The sequence below is a fragment of the Podarcis cretensis genome (assembly GCF_951804945.1).
Source record: "Podarcis cretensis genome assembly, chromosome: 14".
Taxonomy (NCBI): Eukaryota; Metazoa; Chordata; class Lepidosauria; order Squamata; family Lacertidae; genus Podarcis; species Podarcis cretensis.
Window position 1 is genome coordinate 43,338,018 of NC_137183.1, and position 14,305 is coordinate 43,352,322.

The window sequence follows — 14,305 nt, forward strand, 5'->3', positions numbered from 1 at the left end:
TTGCCGAGTCCTGTATGAAACGATGATTTACCTGTCCTGCAACTCTGAGGTCCCAGGGTAGGTCCCAACAATTTAAAATAAAACCTTAAAGCTGATTTAAAGTAAATCACCTTCAGAAGAACCAGGTGGGTCCAAAAATATTAAAGTTGTAAAAAAAAAAATCAAAAGCCAGGGTAAAAAGCTACATCTTCAGCATATGACAGAAACACCTTAATTAACGTGTCAGATCAGGGGTATAGTGGGGGGGGCAGGGGGCCGTGTCCCCAGGTGCAAAATTGGGGGGAGGCATGAACCAGGTGCTCCCCACAGAGATCCTCATTGTGCCTTGCTTGGCTCTGGCAGTGAGGGTTGGGGTGAGTGTGTGTGTGTGTGTGTGTGTGTGTAGCACTCTCTGTGCCCACAAGTGCCTGCCCATTGGTGGCGAGGGCTGGGAGAGTGCAGAGGGTGCCCTTTACCTTTTGCACTCCTCCAGCCCTTGCCACCAATGGGCAGGCACTTGCACCAGAAGGATGCGGGGCATGGAGGGTGAAAGGCAAAGCTAAAGCATGAGTCAAGAGAGGGATATGGCTGCGTGACTGGCCCATTTTATGGGGTCTGCAAGTGTCACGCCCACCTACCTGGTCACATGCAAAGGAAAGATGCTCCAGACCAGGTGTAACAGGAAGTTCAACTGGCTGGACCAACACCCCCCTGCATGTCCACTCTAGGCAAACAGGAAATGTTGTATTTGACTGCTTATGTTCTTATCCCACATTATTCCCCCATATGTCACCTTGGCTAATTTCTCACCAAAAATGAGAATAAAAATGCCTGCACATTTTACCTTCTCATTTTTTTTTTTACAAATGTTGGAAATGTACTTAAACCAAAAGCAAGCTGGAAATCTGAGGGTTATGCTTAATTTGGGTGTGGGGGAGCCCCTGTCCCCTTGCCCCCTGGATTCCCATGCGCTGGGTTCCACTGTTTCAGATCTAGCAGGACTGTTTACACAAACATCCATTGGGGGACCCATTGCCCCCCCATCCATTTGTATGATGCTGCTATTATGACCCAACTTAGATCAGATCATGAGCCAGTTGTGTTCCCACCCACCAGTTAAAAGGCCAATGCCCTAGCCTGTTTTGAAGAGGTCCAGTGAATTTTATGTCTACTGGGTCATTGGTGAGGCTATGTCCCCTTTCCTGTCTGTTAATCCAGCTGGAAATATGTGCTTTATATAGAGAGAGAGAAAGAGAGAGAGAGAGAGACTGCAACACACGGACACCAAAAATGCTTCCATGAGTTATTCTTGGGTTGAAAAATAATCACTGGGCTCTCACCTTAACACACAGCTGCGGTGGGGAAAGGAAAACAGGATGCAGGAATCGTAATGCCAAGAGGAACTGAGTGTAAATCAGGAATGACAAGGATGTTGCCATATATTGCAGTGCCCAGAGCTCACTTTGGGACTGGGGAGACTCTGCACCTTGGCTTCTTGCTTGTTCACAGCCCTTCCAATAAAAGCTGTTTAGTGTGGGTGGGGGGCATATCCTGACTCATTCCACATTTAAAAGTGAACCTACAGAATCCACCTTTCCCAAGACAATGCATGAACCAAAACACAGCCATCATTCAAAACCATCAATTCTCTGAACTTTGCAGTACAATTCCCCAGTACAAAAATGTTTATATTGGGGGTAGTGCCCATAAAAGGACACTGACAAACTGGAACGTGTCCAGAGGAGGGCAACCAAAATGGTCAAAGGCCTGGAAACGATGCCTTATGAGGAACGGCTAAGGGAGCTGGGCATGTTTAGCCTGGAGAAGAGGAGGTTAAGGGGTGATATGATAGCCATGTTCAAATATATAAAAGGATGTCACATAGAGGAGGGAGAAAGGTTGTTTTCTGCTGCTCCAGAGAAGCGGACATGGAGCAATGGTTCCAAACTACAAGAAAGAAGATTCCACCTAAACATTAGAAGGAACTTCCTGACAGTGAGAGCTGTTCGACAGTGGAATTTGCTGCCAAGGAGTGTGGTGGAGTCTCCTTCTTTGGAGGTCTTTAAGCAGAGGCTTGACAACCATATGTCAGGAGTGCTCTGATGGTGTTTCCTGCTTGGCAGGGGGTTGGACTCGATGGCCCTTGTGGTCTCTTCCAACTCTATGATTCTATGATTCTATGATTCTATGATTCTAAAGGGCAAACAGTGGTGAAAATAACATACAAGAAATGCATTGTTTTCAGGGGAACTGCTTTCCCAGCTCTGTTGAGAGATGTCAGGGACTGAACCTGGATACAGCTGGCACCCAGGTGGTATAAACATCTCAGAGTTTCCTACTTACTGGGATAATGAATTCAAAGCACTCTGGACTCTCAAAACAAGCTATATATCAATTAGGGCTGATGGGAGTCAACTACATCTGGAGGCCAGCATGCTGGCATTCCTTGTGGCCCTCCAGATGTGGCCGAACTCCAAGTCCCATCATGCCTGATCATTGCCTATGGGAGTTGGGGCTGGTGGGAATTGGGAGCCCGAGAACATCTGGAAGCCCCAAACACCTTGAATTGTGCGCAACAGACAATGGGCGCAACTTAACATTGCATAGATGTAGTTCCACCTTGCCCTTTCTAACAATGAAAAATCTAGGCTGAGTAGAAACTCTATGGAGAATACATTTCCCTCGCCCTACAGAACTATTTTCTCATGAAGCAGAAAGTCGCTGACATTTGGAAAGGGTAACTGGGCAGCGGTTTCTGGAACCTTCTGAGACCATGCCCTCGAAGTCGGCTTCGATAAATCTCTTGCTATTAAAGAAAAGGTCACTGGTTTCTATTCAAGTAAATATGATGAGGTTTTTTTTAAAAAATATATAAAATATAAACCCCACAAGATTCCCCCACCCCCTGAAAATAAAGTTTGTTTCTGAAACTGATTTCACAAAAAGGCTGTAATAAACAGGAGCAGGGGTTCAGCACTAGCAGACAGCTGAATTATTTTAAGCTCCTTTGAAACTGAGGTTGGGGACTCTGAAAACACATTAAAAACCCCTTTTTCCAAATTCAGGTTAGGCAGGAAACCCTGGTTGGCATTTGGAACATAAGAAGATAAGAAGCTGCCTTATACTGAATGAGACCAATGGTTCGTTTCGTTCAATAGTGTCTACTCTGACTGCTAGTGGCTCTCCAGGATTTTGGACTGGGACTTTGTGGATGCAAAGCAGATGTTCTACTGCTGAGCTATGGTCCTTCCCCTAACCATGGTTTGCACCAGAGCAGATGTGTTGCTAAAGCATGTTTGAGAGTCCCCTCCTGATTTGCAAACCATGGTTTACAGGGAGCCAGTATTACGTCCATAAGGAACCAAGAACCCTTTGCAAAACATGTTCCTTCTAGGGTCTCTTACGAGAAAAGAAGAAAGCATAAAATTCGAAAAGCATGCAAATAAATCATATTCCCTGCCTATCTATATAGCCTATGATTTGTACTTTTAAAGTATTCAGAGCCATGACCACAAACATTTTAATTACCACGGAGATGGCAATTCACCACGTTATGGGACTAAAGCGACTGTTGTTTGAAGATTTCCATGTCATTCGTGATACTTCGGTTGAACTGCAAACATTCCAGCCTCCCCTCCAAAACCCAAAAAAGTGTGATATAAATAACTCCCCATTTTCTAACATTTTGCCATATAAGGAATCGGGAGAATTGGAAAAAAGCTCTGTTTGCCTCCGGAGTTCAAATCAGATGAGCACCGAGCTTCATTCTATCCATTGATAAAATATTCTCGGTACAATGGCATCTGCAGCCAATGGTTTCAAGTGCAATTTCCCCTTGAGGGCAAATGTATCCGTGGACTGGAAGACTGGTGCTGTATATGAATTATAATGGGCATCTACAGAACAGCAACAGCAGTATGCTAGCAAGGTGGAAAGCAAAACCCATGCAAACAGCCACAAACTGGGAAACTTCACTGCTGGCAACAGACTCAAGTCCCTTGGGAACTCGCATGTCTCCAAGCACACTGGTCTTGAAGGAAGAGAGGGTATTGCAAATGAGTACACCAGTCTCACCTTTAAAAGCTGGCGGGTGTGGTTGTGACTAGTTGTTATCACATCTTGGAAGCTTTTGGCCTGTCTCAGGCCCCTGATGTCATTCTTGAACTCTACAGTTATGCCTTATTAATCTAGATGTGTAGTCTGACCTGGATGCAGCTTACTTACACACAGCCTCTGTGGAAACGTTGGGATGGGAGCCAGGATGGTTTTGTCCTCCTCCTGCTCCCTGTTCAGTTCTACAAAGGACTCCGTTAGCTCAGTTGGTTAATAATAATAATAATAATAATAATAATAATAATAATAATAATTTTTTATTTATACCCCACCCTTCCCGGTTCAGAAAACTGGGCTCAGGGCGGCTAACAACAAATTTAAAACACTTAATTGATGCAACAAAAAAACAGCATAAAATACAGTATGAAACATGAATAACAATAAATTCAGAATTCAAAAATCAGTTTAGGGGGAAATCCATCCAATAAACATTAGATGATCACCAGGGCTAGCTGGCTAAATTAGTCCTATTTGGGCAAGCAAAGAGGCCAGGGGAGAATTAGCTATGGGATCCCAGAGTGAGTAATCTTCATAAAAAGGAGAGGGGGAGGGAAGGAAGGGGAATAAAAGATCAGGCTAAGTTCAAATTGAAAGCCAGGCAGAATAGCTCTGTCTTCCAGACCCTGCAGAAGGAAATTAAATCCTGCAGGGCCCTGGTCTCACGGGACAATGCATTCCACCAGGTCGGAGCCATCACTGAGAAGGCCCTGGCCCTGGTGGAGGATAATCTGACTTCCTTAGGGCCCGGGACCCCTAAACTATGATTATTCATGGACCTTAAAGCATGGTGTTGATAGCATCAAGGTCACAGGTTTGATCCCCACATGAACCACCTGCATATTCCTGCACTGCAGGGAGTTGGACTAGATGACCCTCAATGTCCCTTCCAACTCTACAATTCTATGATTTTAAGGCAACAGAGGAGGAAGCTGGCAGGCAGTGGCATGCCTTGATCTGGTTGGAAGGAGGAAGGCAGGCAGGTGGGGACTGGCGCAGGACAGACAGGCTGTGGTTGGCTAGGCAGTGCCCCCCTCCCTTTCCTCTTCCTGACCCCACTCTTTCTAATGGACTATCATTACAGGAGTCCTATCTGAGCCCACTTCCATATACAATCGGAAATATACACTGGAGCTACTACAGAGAAGAGATTCTGACAAACTAGGACGGCTGGGGGTGAAAGTGACTTTGCTCTTGTTGCGGCTCTTGCTAAACAATTGGGAGTCAGAGGAGGCCCTTGTTGATCTACTGCAAACCGTATGAACTGCCAGTAGATCCCGATCTCCCGCTTGCCCAACTCTATTGTACTGATATTGTTTATTCCCAGCTCATTTTAGCTTCTGATTTAAATAATAATAATTCCCAGGCCAAATCTGAATGCGGAGTCTTCTAGGAAGTGTTATGCAACCGCTCCTATTTGCCAAATGAGCAGAGTCACCTGGCACTGGAGCCAAAGGCGCCATTTATTTCCAAATCTGACCTGCCTTCTGGAGGCCTGTGTAATTTACTCAGCATCCTGCTTTCAAAACTCTGGTTTAAACACAATGGGCCAAGGTGTTTGTGTGTGTGTTTGTGTGTGGGAAATCTGACCAACACTTACTGGCCTTTAAAGCTCTCACTATTGTTCTCCTCTGTGTTTTCCTTTTCTGCCAAAGATGGTAAACGTAGCTCCTGAGCTGCACTTTTGAGTTTTGTGTTTTCAAATGCTTGGTAACCTTTATTAGTTAAATTTGTATCCCACTCTTCCTCCCCACATCCCAGGAGTGCAGGGTGACAAACGGCAAACTATTAAAACAGTGCAATTTAAAATCATTGAAAAAATACATTTTAAAACATTTTTTAAACTGTCTAAAAACATTTTTAGAACATCTAAAAACAGTTAAAAGAAACCACACATCCCCACAGGTGTTTATTTCATGGTTGCCATGGGCAGTAAATGCCTGAATAAACAGGAAATTATTATTAATTTCTTTGAAAGTTGCTAATGAGGGAGGCAGGTGAAAAGATGGGAAACAGCATTTTAATGTTTTTTCCCCTGATCATGCACATTTTTGTAGGCAATTTCCCCCAGTACGCACATTTTTGCAAAGCAAATACCCCAAAGACAATGCATCTATGCATTTTTTTCACTAATATGTTTCACTAATGTGTTTTCATACACGTTGCTTAGATGAAGAACTTCACTGCAAAATCCAGAAAAGTGAAGATTTGAATGGACGGCTCTGCTCTGCCTGCCATTTAGGTAGGTTTGCCCTTAAATGGGAACAGAATAAAATGCCTCCTCCATTCCTAGCCACTACTGGGTGATATGTAGGGATTGTAAGCAACATTTTATGCAAATTCCTTCTAATATACACATTTTTAATGTGATTTTGCTTAACATGGAGATTTTTTTGCAAGGAAGTGCTCTGTAATGCAATGCATCTTTCTGCATTATTTTCAGTAATATATTCATGCATTCCCCTAATACTTGCATTTTTTTATACATTACTGGGTTGGAGAACTGCATTGTAACATTTGTAGAAATATGATTTTAAAATATTGGTTTAAGGAAAAAATAGGTATGAAAAGGAGAAGTCCCTGGATGCCAAGATCTAGGCTGGGACAAATGGTCTTTGGTGAGAAAACCCCAGCAGAGATCTAAAATCACAAAACATGTAACAAAGTATAGAAACATAGGTTATTAGACCTTTAAAATATGCCCTTCAGAGTTCCCAAACCATCCTCTTCCCCCAGCATAGGAAAACTTACCACACATTTGGTAAGTTTAAAATTGGTTTACTTACACACCCTTCAAAGGTCAGCTTCATGTGCTCTTCCATACATCAGTCAGAAAAGTTTCACAGGCAGTAAAACTTGGCTTCATTGCAAAGTGGTGAAAACTCCTAAATTATTGGTATAGGAACTCAAGAGTGGCTTGTGAGAGCCAAGTGGCTAAGCTGGACCAACTAGCTTAGTTTCTTCACACACTGAGCTTCTCAGGTAGACTGGCGTGGGGGACAAAGGCTTGGTTACTTAGTTGCTCCCAAGGTGAGCTAAGCCTGGCTGGACAGCTTACTCTATGGTCTTAACCCCTTCATGCATTAATTAGACTTAAGCATGCTGGCTATACGAGGCTGGTTACCCCACACAAAGCAGGGCTGCATTTCAGTTCTTGTACTGTTTCAGATGGTGCAAATTAGGACGACTCATGTTAAAACCCGAACTGAATCAAATTTCTCCTCCATCCATAGCTGGATATATAATGCAGTGAAAAATGCGTATAAGAAGGAACACATCTTAGTGGTCTGGAAGAAAGGCAGCTTTTCCATGAACTTTTTCAGTGGCCCAAAGAATTAAAGGACTTAAGTTTTTAAATGACACAATCACCATTTTTACTTCATTGTTAGATCCAAGCCTTTAACTTCCCTGGCAGAGGGGGCTGTTGCCAGGCAGTTGTGAAAAGAAGGCTGGGGAAATTTGCAGGCTGCAGAAATACGTATGCTGCTGCAGAACCAGAGTCCCTTGACAATTCAACTTGCTGGTAATCTCAAAATCAATGGGCAGAACTTAATGACAGAGGATGCTGCTTTAATCTAGCTGCTCTGGACAGGTAAGTTTCATTCAGGACCAAGAAATGGGTGTGTTCGATCAAAGCCACATGTGCTAATTACCACACACAGATGCTGAGCTACTATATAATGGAAAATGTGGCAGACCAATTAGCTATAATATTGACAGCTAATTAGCCTGTCAAGAAGCGCAGGTAGGTAGTATAGCAATCTAGGAAGCTGTAAGACATGGGTAGGCAAACTAAGGCCTGGGGGGCTGTATCCAGCCCAATCGCCTTCTCAATCCGGCCCGCGGATGGTCCGGGAATCAGCATGTTTTTACATGAGTAGATTGTGTCCTTTTATTTAAAATGTGTCTCTGGGTTATTTGTGGGGCATAGGAATTCATTCATTCCCCCCCCCCCAAACATAGTCTGTCCCCCCACAAGGTCTGAGGTAAAGTGGACCGGCCCCCTGCTGAAAAAGTTTGCTGACCCCTGCTGTAAGACATTTTGTTTTTACATTGCGATTTTTGGTAGCTACCTTGTATTGGATGAGATTATTGGTGCAACTAGCTAATCCACATTGAGGGGCAGCAGCTCTTCAGGATTTCAGACGGGGTCTCTTTCAGCTAAACCTGAACATGCCAGGGATTGAACCTGGAGACCTTCTACATGTAAAACATGGCTGAACTTAACCACTGAATTTGCATCTCACTCTCTTAGCTGCTATGCTACACCAGCTCTCATATGTTCCACAGAGCCTGCAAGGATTACGACCATTAATGCCATTCAAGATGAGGGTTCATTCTTCCTGTAAACACGAGAAATGCTGTTCTGAGCCACATGGCAAGCTCTTTACCTTCTCTGATGCTTGGCTATGGAGCCATGGAAACCCCACTAATTTCACGGCCTTTTCTATGGCTATTGCTACCAACCAAATGCTTAACGAATCACTCCACACTTTCTGCAGCTGCTGTGTGCCTGACCTCCCTCCACCTCAGTTGAGAAACAATGAAACCTGATTTTTCTTAAGTTGCCGCTGTTGTGTAATTGATGGAATGCTGTGCAGTGTGTGAGAAGACGGATTTGATCTATTTGAAAACCAAGATCGTAGAATTGTAGGATTGGAATAGACCAGCTGTAGGCAAACTCGGCCCTCCAGATGTTTTGGGACTACAACTCCCATCATCCCTAGCTAACAGGACCAGTGGTCAGGGATGATGGGAGTTGTAGTCCCAAAACATCTGGAAGGCTGAGTTTGCCTATGCCTGGAATAGACCTTCATGGGTTACCTAGTCCACATCTACTGAAATGCAAGATTCGCAGGTAAAGAATCCCTGACAGATAGCCACTGAACCTCCATTTAAAAACTTCCAGTTAAGGAGAGTCTACCACATTCTGAGGGAGTCCATCCCTCTGTCAAACAGCTCTTACCATCAGAAAAATCTTCCTAATCGTTATTCAGAATCTCATTTCTTGTAATTTGAACCTGTTGGTATGGATTCTACCCTCTGGAGCAGCAGAAAACAGGCTTGCTCCATTTTCCACGTAACAGCCCTTCAGATATTTGAAGATGACTATCATATCATCACTCAAGTCTTCTCTTTTCCAAGCTAAATATACCCAGCTCCCTCAACTGTTCCTCATAAGGCTTGGTTTCCAGACCCTTTATCATCTTGGTTGCCCTCCTCTGCACACATTCTAACTTGACAATATCCTTTTAAAACAGTGATGACATTAACTGTGGAACAAATTGCTTTGGAACATGGTGGACTCATTGACATGACCCTGGAGTTGAATTCTTTATCTTCAGGTGGTGAGTGTGAGGACTTTGAATCAGAAGGGGGAGGGCATGCGCTCTGAGATATACCTGTGAGATCTGTGCACAACCCATGGGAGGGTGTTGGCACATTCCCAGAATGCACTGGGCACTTGAATCAAGATGGAAGACCAAGATGTGACTTTGGTGGGATGACACCCATTTTGGGGGGCATCAGTTCAGCCACCATCGAGATACCATAGCCAAACTCCGGTTGAGGTTTGGACACCAGGTACCATTTTGAATCAAGATGGTGGTTCAAAACATGACATTGGTGTGACCGCCCAATTTTTGGCGTGACGAGCCCAAACTCACAAATCACACGCGTTGTTGGCATCTGTGTCTCTTGAGAGGCTCTCTGGGTGTGAAGTGAAACTACTGTGTTAGTATCACCAGAGTGACCTCTCTGGGATGTGGGCTTGAGCAGTGTGTATGAAGGTCCTGAGCTGCCCAGACAACAAGACCCCCCTCTCAGCTTCGCTGATGTGGTCCAATGGAAAGCAGAGCAATATGTTTGGCACCAGCTTGGCTGCAGGAGTTGCCAGAAGGAAGGTGCCATACAACCGTCTTAGGGACAACAAGGGATTTGTGTGTGGGTTACTCCTTAGCCTTTTCCAGCGGAGGTTTAGGATCAGAATTTTCCTTCTCGTAGATGGGCTACCTTCCTAGGTTGATAAGTCCTATCTGACCCTTCGCAGTAAAGGTAAAAGGTAAAGGGACCCCTGACCATTAGGTCTAGTTGTGACTGACTCTGGGGTTGTGGCGCTCATCTCGCTTTATTGGCCGAGGGAGCCGGCGTACAGCTTCTGGGTCATGTGGCCAGCATGACTAAGCCGCTTCTGGCGAACCAGAGCAGCACATGAAAATGCCGTTTACCTTCCCGCTGGAGAGGTACCTATTTATCTACTTGCACTTTGACGTGCTTTCGAATTGCTAGGTTGGCAGGAGCTGGGACTGAGCAACGGGGGCTCACCCCGTCACGAGGATTCGAACCGCCGACCTTCTGATCGGCAAGTCCTAGGCACTGTGGTTTAACCCACAGCGCCACCCACGTCCCATCCTTCACAGTAGGTACCCCTTTAAATATAGGCTTCATTATGGCTCTTATTATTACTTTGTGCCCCCTCGGCTGGGTGCTCTGGGTGGGGCGAATCACAATATCTATTTAAAAATGACAATATTTTAGGGTTTCTAAAAAATACCCAGGCAGAGCTGGGCACTCCCCACTTGTCCAGCTTGTTCTTACTGGATCACCTTCCCAGGAACCAGTCCCACCTTGCCTTTGAGCCTTACTTTTGTGTTTGTTGTTGTTTAGTCATTCAGTCGTGTCCGACTCTTCGTGACCCCATGGACCAGAGAACGCCAGGCACTCCTGTCCTCCACTGCCCCCCGCAGCTTGGTCAGACTCATGCTGGTAACCTCGAAAACACTATCCAACCATCTCGTCCTCTGTCGCCCCCTTCTCCTTGTGCCCTCCATCTTTCCCAACATCAGGGTCTTCTCCAGGGAGTCTTCTCTTCTCCTCCAGGGAGTCTTCTCTTCTCATGAGGTGAGCAAAACATTTATCTTTGTTAGAGGTGTATCAGTGGAAGCTGGATGGCCACTTATCAAGGAAGTTGTAGCAGAGGAATTTCTGCATTTGCAGGGAGTAGGATCTGATGATCCCTGAAGTCCTTTTCCAGCCCTGTAATTCTAATATTTTAATCAGGGGGCACTTCCTCCCCCCTAGCCAAAAGGTTTTTAATTTTAATCTAACTATTAACTAACCATGGTTGCAGCTCTGTGCTCACATACCTGGGAGCAAGTCCAATTGAACACAGCAAGACTCATTTCTGAATAAATATGCATTGGCTAGCACTTAAAAGCCTGCAGCCCTGGTAAATAATATTCATGGGAGAATTTCACACCCTCCCCCTTTCTGCTATCTTAACCACAGCAGGTGCCAGCTAGTTTTTGATGTTCTTTCCCCCACTTTCCTTGAGCACAAAAATAAGATGTCCATTGCCATTAAATTGCTACCTGCAGATATAATATTTACCGCAGTGGAAAATGAGGTACAGATGTGATCCATTTTCATACTATTAAATTTTATCACACATCTCTCACGGCTCAGCAACCTAGATGACTTCTAATACATTTTGAAAAAGATAGCTTGAACAATTCGTCTCCCGTTTGCTCGGTTCTTCGGGGTGTGGGGTAAATCGAGATGGCTTTGTGGAAATTATCTCCTATAGGCAAGAAAGACCAGTTTGCGGAAAAGCTATTAAATGAAATATCAGTGTTGGAGATGGCTGAATTTATTCCTCTCGCTCTTTTCATAACAGCACATCTTCTTCCGTCTCAGAATCCATTCCAGCGTGCTTGAAACATTTGCCAATTATAGAATAGTTAAATCCACCTGATTGACTTTCGTGCCATAGCGTTTAACTTTTGGAGACGGTGAAAATGGAGGCTTAGATCTTGTGCATATTGGACCCCATTCTCTTGGGCTTGAGAGCAACCCTTGATAGCTCAGTTGGTAGAGAATGAAACTCTTAATCTCAGGTCCTGTTGGGCAAAAGTTTCCTGCATTGCAGGGGGTTGGGCTAGACGACCCCTATTGTCCCTTCCAACTCTATGAAGAAACCATCAGTTACTCATAAAGTAAGTGTTCTTTGCAGACAGAAGGTCCCAGGTTCAATCCCAGGTAGGACTGGGGGAGAACCTTGTCTGAAATCCTGGAGAGCCTCTGCCAGTCATTGTAGACAATTCTGAGCTAGATGGTCCAATAGTCTGAGTGAGTATAAGGAACTCCCTGTGTTCTTCAGATAGATGGGTCACCATCAGTCCCAGAGTAACTTTATTGGCCTCCTGGTATGGGGCTGAGCTTGATATAGAACCAACAAATTAGGCTCAGCAGGAGCAATAGCTCAGTGATTAGAGTACTGTATGCTTTGCATGTAAAAGGTCTCAGGTTCAATCCCTGATACCTCCAGTTAAAACAATAAAGTTATATAATAATAATAATAATAATAATAATAATAATAATAATAATAATAATTTATTACGTATACCACACCCATCTGGCTGGGTTTTCCCAGCCACTCTGGGCGGCTTCCAACGAAATATTAAAATACAATAATAGGTAAAGGGACCCCTGACCATTAGGTCCAGTCGTGGCCGACTCTGGGGTTGCGGTGCTCATCTTGCTTTATTGGCCGAGGGAGCCGGCGTACAGCTTCTTGGTCATGTGGCCAGCATGACTAAGCCACTTCTGGAGAACCAGAGCAGCGCACGGAAACGCCGTTTACCTTCCCGCCAGAGCGGTACCTATTTATCTACTTGCACTTTGACGTGTTTTTGAACTGCTAGGTTGGCAGGAGCAGGGACTGAGCAATGGGAGCTCACTCCGTTGCGGGGATTCAAACCGCCGACTTTCTGATTGGCAAGTCCTAGGCTCTGTGGTTTAACCCACAGTGCCACCCACGTCCCTATTAAAATACAATAGTTAATGATAATTGCCAGCTAACAGTAATGATCAGGGGACAGACTATATCAGGGATGGAGAAACTGTATCCTTCCAGATATCGTTGAACTACAACTCCCATCATCCCTGATAAATGGCCATGTTGATTGGGGCTCGTGGGAACTGGAGCCCAGCAATGTCTGGAGGGTCCTAAGTTTCCCATCACTGGTTTACACGAAAGACCTCTCCACCTGCTACCTTGGAGAGCCACTGTTAGTCGGAGTAGACAATACTGGGCCAGGTGGACAAATAGTCTCTTCTGATACAAGGCAGTTTCCTAGGCGGTAGATTCAGGCTGGACCAAAAGAAAGCACTTATTGATGATGACAACAAAGCAATCAATTGATGGAATTGGCTGCCACAAGATGTTTTTGGGCTTAGATGCCTTCAGATGGGATTGGAGAAATCTAACTGTGGGTATTGCCCATGACAACTATATGCCAGGGCCAGATTGAGCAGAGCAGCCAAAATGATCAAGAGGCTGAAGCAACTCCTGTATGAGGAAAGGTTACAACGTTGGGGACTTTTCGGTTTAGAGAAAAAGTGAGGAAGGGGTGACATCATATAGGTTTGTAAAATTATGCATGTTGGCAAGACAGTGGATAGTGACAAGTCCTCTCTCTAGAATTTGTGGGCCTCCAATGAAGCTGAATGTTGGAAGATAAAAGAAAATACTTCGGCAAGCCACACATAGTCAAACTGTGGACCATGAGCAGAAGTTCCATAGTTTCTCACAGGAGGCAGTGATGGCCACCAACTTGGATGGCTTTGAAAGGGGATTGGACAAATTCAGAGAGGGCAAGGCTCTCTGTGGCTACTAGCCACTATGGTTATGTTCTGTCTCCACTGTCAGAGACGTTATGTGTGGCGAGGACTGCTGCAATCCCATCTGTCTTGTGGGTTTTCCACAGGCATCTGGTTGGCCCCTATGAAAACAGGATGCGGGCCAATGACCCAACCCAACAGGCTGGCCAAGGGCTCTTATGTAAGAAGAATAACAGTGGCAGCAGGAAAGGGTGGTCCAGCCCTGCCTGTGGGCTCTCCAAAGGCATCTGATTGGATGCTGTGGGAAACAGGATGGAGAGCAGTGCTCTTCTTGCATTTTAATCTGGTCTTCTCCCACATTAGGGAGCAAAAAGAGAGAGCGATGGAGCGAGGTGTGGTGCTGCTGATCACTCCCGGTTTAGGGTCTGTTTACAAACCCGCATTCCTTCCTATGGCATCCTGATGTGTGGGGAGAAAAGAGGGAGACAGAGTAGGTGGTTGGTGTCAGAGAGAAGGAGATGGAAATGTTATGTTGGAGAGAGAGAGAGAGAGAGAGAGAGAGAGAGAGAGAGAGAGAGAGAGAGAGTTATGTATT